The following is a 9,113-nucleotide window of genomic DNA, read 5'->3' as shown; positions in this document are numbered from 1 at the left end:
ATCCAGTCAGGCTTTACCGAAGGGAGTCAAAGAAGAGCACATATACTCTGTTCTGGCTGCTGCTAGATGGGGGTGCCTCAGAAAGGCAAGCTTCAACCTCTGGGGCTGCTCCTGGCTTAGAAGGCAGGAGTCCTGTTTCTGCGTCTGAGAAAAGACCCCAAGCGCGGAGCTATCTCCAGCCGAATAGGGGGCCTTGTTGATATTTCTTTTCTCGGTTTATAAATTAGGTGCTTTTTCAGCCATTGTGTCCTTTGCCCCTGCAACAACACTGCAGCCAGCAATAGACCCATTTTGCAGGTAAGAGCCTGAGGCCCAGGAGAGAAGTGCTCACTGAGAGTCTCTTTGACTCAGAGGCTGGGATCAAACTCAAACCCAGGCCCAGAAGCCAGAGCAGAGTGCCACGGGTTGGAGCCCAGCTTTCCTTCTTTTGGTGGGTGTGAATTCACCTTTCTGAGCCTTATTTGTAAAAGGGGCAACAGTTACAGCTATTCCCCAGGGCTGTCTGTAAAGATTAAATAACAGGGGTTGTCTTTGAGGACTCACCTATAAAGTTGCTTCTTCTAGCAGGTCTTCCCCGAATACCACCCATTGGTTAGGCTTCTCCCTGTGGGACCCCACAGGCCTGAGCTGATGGTGTTGCCAGGGTCGCTGCTGTCTGTTTCTACTCTCCTCGCCCTGGTTCGACCTTGTGTCCTTCAATAGCAGTTAAGTTTTCCTGATTCATTTCTGAATCGCAAATGCCTCGCCGGAGGTCCAGATGGAGTTGGAATAAAGTCAATGTTCTTCTCTTTTCTCCCTCCTTTCCACCCTTCCTCTCCCCAGCTTTTGCCACACCAAGCTGTCTTCTCCCACAAAGGGCTGTGGAGATGGGTAGGTAGGTGCTCAGGGCTAAGCCCCCCTAGCTCTCTTACCCCGAGCCAGTTGGGTCCTGGGGCAGTAGAGAGAACATTCTGGAGCCTACTGGAAAAGCAGTCACCCAGGACTGGCTGCTGAAGTGCAGCTGGTGACGTCCGGCTGGCAGGGGGCACCATATGGGCCCAGTAAAACAGGCAGGCCTGGGAACACTGGGCCTGCAGTGAAGGCTGTTTTCAGGGCCACCGCATCCTCCCGGAGGTGACTTGCTGTGAGCTGTCAGCCACGCACCCCTGCAGAGGGGCAGCCTGCTAGTGCCCCTTCTGCCAGTCCAGAAACAAGCAGAAACAGAAGGTCAGAGCTATGAGGGGCCTCCTCTGAGGTCATCGTGTCCAAACTTTCATTTCACAGGTAAGATATGGCCCAGAGAAGGATAGGGACTTGCCCAAGGTCACACAGCAAGCCAGGACGAAGCACCAAGTCTCCTGCCTCCCCGTTCAAATGCCTCTAAAACACAGGAGAGGGAGCAAAGCTTGAAAATATGCCAGTAGTGTTGTTAAAGGAATTTTAAGATGATTTTTCTTTTTCTTTTTTTTCCTTATCTGATCTTTGTGAAAATTTTTACAATAATCATCTATCCTTTATAATCAGAAAGAGAGAAAAAAAAACAGAAAGGGAAGGGGAAGCTAACTATGGGAAAAAGTTTAAGAAAATGGTGTCAAAATTACAATCTCACTGTTTTCTCCCCCCTCTGAGCCCTTGCGGGACCCCGGTGAGGTAGTGGGTGCCGGGGAGCTGGCGGAGCTGGCGGCCTCTCTGCAGCTATCACCTGGACCTGCAGTGGGGCCCGACACAGAGCCTAGGCCAGGATCAGGAGCCCTGCTCTCCTCAAGTGATGTGTCCTCCCTACTGCCCTGTGAGCCAGTCAGTCCCTGCATCTGGCCAGGCCTCAGTTTTTCCATCGATAAGATGGGAGTTTTTATAGCAGAGTACGTACTCTCGCCCCCACTAGCAGAGCACAGTGGTTAAGTGGATACCGGAGCCTGGGATCCCTTCTCCCCACCATCCCCACCCTCTCTCTCTTTTTTTAAATACTCACCTGATGATAGGTTTTTATTGATTTTAGAGAGGAAGGTGGGGAGAGAGAGATTGAAACATCAGTGTGAGAGATAAACAGCGATTGGTTGCCTCCCATACACGCTCCAACCAGGGACTGAACCCACAGCGGAGGTATGTGCCCTGACCAGGGATCAAACTTGCAACATTTTGGTGCACGGGACAATGCTCCAGCCAGCTGAGCCACCCATCTAGAATTCCCCTGCTTCTTTATGGTTTTAGGCAAGTTATTTAAATCTATAGGTCTCAGTTTCCTCACCTGTCAATTGGGAGTTATAATAAATAAATAGGATTACACAATACCTCATGGGTGGTTGTGGGATTAAAAGAGTTAATGTTCGGTTCATCTTTGGAGTTATGCCTGGCATATAATAATGCTATATATGTTGCACATTTTAATAAAACTCAAACCACCTTCCTAACCAGAATGAACAGTGAAGATGGAGTGGTTGTTATCACAGTTCTTGGTTGGCCCCCAAGGAAGGGAGTTTCCTTGGGGGTTGGAATCAGCCTGGCCAGTCTGACCTGTGGGTAGGTAATCCAGTCTCACCCCTTTGCGACCCACCCCCACTCCCCATTGGTGGGGTAAGGCCACCCCTGCCCCTCTTGGGCCCAGGTCTGCGGCAGCCTTGTCCCAAGGTAGCAGAGGTAGCCTGGGTTACTGGTAAGTCAGATGCCCAAGGGGATTCATGCTTAGACTTGGCTCTGACCTTTCACCCAGTCCCCAGGGCCTCTCCTGCCTGCTGTGTCCCACTGACCCAGCAGCCCCAACCAGTTGCCTCTGAACCCGTCCCTCCTCAGACCCTTTCCATGCTGTTTCCTCTTCCAGAAACATCCAGGCAGATTGTCTTCTCAAGTCTCCCAGCCTCCCCGTGCTTGCCCAGAACACCTAATTGGCCTTCTCCCCAGTACTCCCAGTCACAACTACCCACCACCTCACCTCACACCTCAAAACACAGACACACACACACACACACACACACACACACACACACTCCTAGGCAGTAACGTCTGACCCTAGAGTACTATGTGCCTCGATTCTAGAATGAAATTCTCCGTATATATACAATATATATGCAACTTTAGCTAACCGGGCCTCAGTTTCCTTATTTGTGCAATGGGAATAATACCTGCCTTAGAGGGCTTCATAAGGCTTCTGTGGGATATGTGGGGAATGCTTAGCCCAGTGCCTGGCATGTGGCAAGAGTTCAGCAAATGGTAACTCTGGGTATCATTCTTATTTAATGTTTTTTGTTGAACCTGTTTGCCTCCCCCAGCAGCTCAGCACGCCTAGAGACCATCATTCGCCCCAGAGTTCCCTGGATCAGCTGACCAGTACCTGGCACAGCGGAGGTAGGCGCCCAGGACACATCCAGGCATGTGACTTAAGTTCTGTCCTCTGGCTCTCCGAGTGGGTCCGGCAAGTGGATGACTGTCTGCGCGTGGGGAGGCAGCAGCACCTGCAGGGCTGTGGGAGGCGCCCCTGAGGGGCCCCTGCCCGGCCAAACTGCCATCCTGGGTAGGACCAGCGGCTGTTTTTCCTTCAGCCTGGGCAGCCGCAGGGAAGTCGCTGACTATGGAGCTGCTGAGCTAATTAAAAACGACAAAGCACCATGTAACTGCCAGCAATTGATAAGTCCCCTGCCTCTTCCTGCCTCTTTCCCTTGCCTTCCTTGGCACTGTCTGTGTTGGAGGTCACCACACAGACACAGAGGCAGGCAGAGTGGCAGAACTGAGCACAGACTGGCTTCAGGAGACCTGGAGGCCGGCTGCCTCTGCGACCGCCTTGCAGTGGGACCCTGAGCAGGGAAGCTCCCTTCTTATATTGGCTCCATTTCCCTGTTTCAGGGCTCCTGACCTTGTATTAAGAGGAGGGCAAGGCTAAGGGGCCTGGTCAAAGGGGCTCTGCCTAGGGACTGAGCTGCATCTGCCAGACGGATGTGGGTGCAGCAAGGCAGACGGCGCAGGTTTGAATTCCAGCCCTGCCACCACCACCAGCTGGGTCATCTTGGGCAGGCCACTTACCTTCTCTGAGCAACTGGTTCTTCGTTTCTGAGATGGGATGGAGCTCTTACTAGAAGAGCCTGCATTTGTCCCAAATCTCTGGCTGTCACAAAGACCACCGGACAAGCCCATCTCTATCAAACTGAATACAGAAGTTAAGGGTTGTGAACTTACAGAGCAATTTGATAGAGTAATGTTATGTTATGAACCTCATAATTAAAAAGGCTTATATCTTGGATTTTCTTTCTTTCCTTTTTTTTAGATCATTTTCCTTGTATTTTACAAAGGTCCCAATTGATTGATTGATTGATTGATTGATTGATTTTTGTGCCAATTTCCACCGTGTAAATACACCTATCATGCACGGCCAATTTCAAGTTATCAAGTTTAACAACCAGCTTGCAAAGCTCCTGAATATTTTATAGTCTGCTCTTGTGATCCACCCAGTACCAGTGCCCCTCCGGGACCCTCCTGGGTGTGACTGCACTGAGCAGAAGCGCAGCCAGAGCAGGCTCGGGGCCCCAGTTGAGAGACAGGCTGCCTCCCGTGCCCTCTTCCCAGCCAGCACATTGCGGGCCACCCAGGGAAGGGCCATCAGGTGGGCCATGCCCACCTCAGAGGTCCTCACTCACCCCCCCCAATCCTCCAGCCCCTTTGTTCTCTGGGATAAAAGCCTGTGAAATCATTCATCTATCTCCTCCTCAGAAGGAAGAACATAAGCTGGGCCAATGGGCCCAGCTGATCCATCCATCACGTGAATCTTAGGGGCTTAGGCAAGGGGAGGGAGGCTCTCATGTGGCCAACAGGGGCCAATTTGCAATAGTCCTGTCCCCACAGCTGTTGCAGGTTAAGGAAGCTAACCCTGGTCACAGTGTCCCTTGGTCGCAGTTTGTGCACACCTTCGTCTCACCTGCTGTCTTTCCCTTCCCTACTCATGCCTGGCCTCTAAACCTTTGCCTGTGCAGTTCCCTCTGCTCGGAGTGCTCTCCTCTCCCAGTTATCTAACCTGGAAAACGCTTCCCCCTTCAACACCCAGCTGAAACACCGCTTTCTTAGAGAAGTCATTCAGCTGTACTTGGCAGACCAGCGGGGGCCCGCTCCACAGGTGATGTGGACGCACGTCTCCCTGGGAGCCCCCTTTCCAGCTGCCGGCCCGTGCCGTGCCCCCTGCCCCTGTAGCAGTGGTTTCCTTGGGATGCTTACTAAAAATGCAAATTCCTAGGCAATTCCCTCAGAGCCTCTGTATCCACAGGTGGGGCTCAGGAATCTGTGCCCCAGGAGATTTGGATACAGAGGACCTGAGAACCTGACCTGGAGGAACTGTCCTAACTCCCTGAGGCTGTGACTGATTCATGCGGAGGCCTCGTAACCCCTCACCAGCACCCGGAGCTTAATGTGCCTCCGTTGGACTGAATCCAGTGTCCGCTCCCGAGGCCGCCCAGTCGGGAGGGCCCATCCTCCTGGCTCGGCCAAGTGCTGCTCTGCACTCATCTCCTGGGGCCCGAGCAGACAGGGGGTGAGTGCAGGCTGTCTCCATTCTCTAAACGCTGCTGCTCAGGCTTCTGTCTTCTTACCTGTGCAGTTAGCAGAGATAATATATCTACTTGGTAGGATTATTTGAGGATTAAATAAACGCATGCCCAAAGGGCCATTAGCATGTGCCTGGCACATAGGAAGGGCTCAAAAATGGTCAGCACTTAGAGAAAAATCCCAATTTCCCAGCCTGGCTTATAAAGTCTGCATGAGCTGACCCCCGCCTGCCTGCCTGTCCCACCTCAATCTGAAACACTCTCTTCTTTGCCCGCCGACCTGCACTTTATCTTGGCTCGGATAGACCAAGCCTATTTCCCAACTACTCTGGGTGCTCTGGACTGAGTGGTGTTCCCCGAGAATTCCTATGTTGAAGCCCTAACCCCCCGCCCCTGCATGATTGTACTTGGAGGTAGGGCTCTTAGAAGATAATGGAAGTTCAATGAAGTCCAAAGTGTGGAGTCCTGATCTGCTGGACTGTGGCTTTATAAGAAGAGGAAGAATGTGTGTGCACGCACTGAGGTGGGAGCGTGCGAACACAGCAAAAAAGGCGGCGGTCCGCAAGCCCGGAAGAGAGCTCTCATCGGGAGCCAAATCAGCCTGCACCGTGCTCCGGGCTTGCAAGCCTCCAGGTCTATGAGGAAAAACACACCTCTGTTGTTTAAGCCCCCCCGTCTACAGTCTTTTGTTATGGCAGCCCGAGCTAATGCACAGGGCCTTTGCACGTGCTCTGCCCTCTGTTCGGAATGATTTCCCCCTGATCCCAAGGTGGCTCCTTCTTGTCACTCAAATTGCAGTTTAAACAGCATCTCGGAGAGGCCCTGAGATGCCTCTCTGCTGGCCACCCATCCGAGGTATTCCAGTCACCCCATTTTAATTGTGTGGAAGCACGATCCCTGCCCAATATTTTTCTTGTTCTTCCTTCTCTGCTGATCATCCGCCGCTACCTCACCAGAGTGCCAGCTCCATTAACAGCAGGGACCTTGTCTTTCTGGCCTAACTAACACTCTGAGTCTTGAACCACAGGCCGCACACTGGAGACCCAATAAATATCTGTTAGATTGTTATTATGAAATACCCAGAATCTGAGCCCCCATCCTCCCAGGCCGGTCCCAGCCACCTCCATTCCTCTCCTGGGTTATTGCAGTGGCCCCCTGGCTGTGCTCCTGCTCCTACAGCGTATTTTCAACCTAGCAGGAATCCTTTGAAAAACCATCGGATCGTGTGACTCCGCTACTGAAAACCCTTCCCTGGCTCTCCCTTTCTCTCAGACTAAAAGCCCAAATCCTTAAACCTCCCCCCAAGGCCTTGCACAGTTCAGCCACATGGACCTCCTTACTTTCCCTTGGACACACTAGGCATGCGCCCAGCTCGGGACCCTTGCACTTGCTGTTCCTTCTGCCTGGAACATGCCTCCCTCTGAAACCCGAGTGGCTCACTCCCTCTCGTCCTTCAAGTCTTCGCTTGAACACCTTGTGAACAACGTCTGGTCTGAACACTCGTTTAAAATAACCTTTGCCCTTCCAGGCCCAGCTTCCGCAAGCTGCTGCTGCACTTGCATGGATGCCATGCTCAGAAGGGCTGTGCTTGGCATGTTATGCTCAGCCATCACTGTCTTGAAATTCTCACTAATTTTATCTTAGTGTTTTATAAGTGAGCTCAATGGGATAAGGAAGCATGAGCCAACCACTTGGCCTCAGCTCCTCTGTGTCCTGGCTCCTGCCGCCTGCTCCCCTGCCACACTGCGGCTGTCTTTGGTGCCTGGCGAGACACTGGTCACGGGCGCAGGACAGGTGCAGGGAGATCAGGGGCACCTGCCCCACAGTGTCCTGAGGTGAGGCTGGCAGCATCATGGCCCATGTCTCAGTGGGGCGAGACCCCGACCCAGGTTTTGAGCACATCCTGGAATGGCCGTTTAAAAACATTTTGGGGGTTGCCCATCTGCCAAGGCTCCAGAGAGAGTGGGCGTGTCCCCGGCAGTGCGGTGGGGCCCCCTGGGTGCTATGAGAGTCTTTATGCCAAGTGTGCCCCTGTGCCCGGGAGCGCCAGCTCCCTCACTCTGGCTGGAGTGATGCCTTCCTGTTTGCCTCTTCCGGCAGACTGGGGCAGGCATGCTTGGGGAAGAGTCATTAAATACAAATTGCGTATTTTCCGCGATTCCAATTTCGAGTTAAATGCTCTCAGATTTGCCTTTAAAACCGATACTGTGCAATATAAAGAGGAATGATAAAACTCATGCTTATCATTTAAATGTTACATTTTTCCTTACTCAGAGTGACATTAACGACCAAATAAAAACCACAGTGGAAAGGAGAGAGAGAGCTAGAGCTCACAGAAGGAAATAGAAAGTTTCCTGTGTACCTTTAATGACACATTTTCTTTGCTTTTTGAACAAGGGCCCCATGTTTAATTTTGCACCAGCGTCTGCAAATTATATCAGCAAGCCTTGTCTCCCTCATTCCTGGTCCTTCTCAGGCCTCCGTGCTTTAGCCTGTCTGCTTCCTGCCAGCCCCGCCCCTCCCCCAGCACTGTAGGTGTGAGTGGTAGCTGCCCTGCAAGCTGCAAGTTCACCAGGTGCCTGGACCACAGGCTTCTCTCCTTCCTGGAATCCCTTCTCGCTCATTTCCATCCATTGTCTTTGGCTGCAGCTTCTTGAGTTAATCTTTCCACCTCGGGAAGTTTCCCTTGCTGGCTACCCCATCTGCTTCCAGTTTCAAATCTTTTTGGCACCAAATCCTCTCTGGGGGTTTCTGTGGCCCCTTCCACTTATAACAGCCAGGGTGACCTTGCTCAAGTCGGCTGCTCTCCTCTCGGGAGGCCCTTCTGGAATGAGGGGTCTGCTTTGTTCTCCTGCCAGGGAAGGGCAGCAAATCCTTCAGAACAGTGCTGGGTGAGATGAACGTTGCTTCTGTTGCATCTGAGTTGCTGGTAACACTGCCCCCCTGATGCCCTGTGACCCCATTCTTCCCCCTTCCCCTTTAATTGCACAAGAAACAGTCATCTTTCATTGCAGTGCCCACACCCCCGGCCACTCAGTCATTCTGCAGCATGTGACGGCACGGAGTCTGTTATGTGGGAGCGGTCCCAGACTCTGCTTCCCCTTTCTCCTAAGGAGAATTCTGGTGTGACCATTCGGCCGGTGTCTCTCCCTCCCCTGCTCTCTGGTTTAGGGGGTAAAACTACACCGCCGAGGCACAGAAACGCCAACACACAGCAGCTTAAAGAACACAGAAGTGGTTTTCTCACAAAACAGTCCCAGGGAGAACGTTCTTGATCCAGAGGGCATTTCTACTCCATGCAGTCATTCAGAAACTCGGGTTCCTCCCACCCCACTTGACTGCCGTGTTGATAGTTTGTAACCATGTCTGGTTTCAGCCAGCCAGGAGGAGAGGAGGGACACGGTGGCTTAAGGCCCAGGCCGGGAAGTGGCCTCCATCCCTTCCATTCACATTCCAATGACCGTTCCTTAGTCCTGTGGCCACGCCTGCAAGGGAGGCTGGGAAATGTCATCTAGCAGAGCAGCCACGTGCACACGAGGAAGAGGAGGATGGGGTTTTGGAGGATGGCCAGTCGACCTGCAACATCCGCTCTTGCTCCCCCCGGTGACTCTG

The sequence above is a fragment of the Phyllostomus hastatus genome, unplaced genomic scaffold (genome assembly GCF_019186645.2).
Source record: "Phyllostomus hastatus isolate PE091 unplaced genomic scaffold, TTU_PhHast_1.1 phas_scaffold_182, whole genome shotgun sequence".
Taxonomy (NCBI): domain Eukaryota; kingdom Metazoa; phylum Chordata; class Mammalia; order Chiroptera; family Phyllostomidae; genus Phyllostomus; species Phyllostomus hastatus.
Note: the sequence above shows the minus strand (reverse complement) of the source record.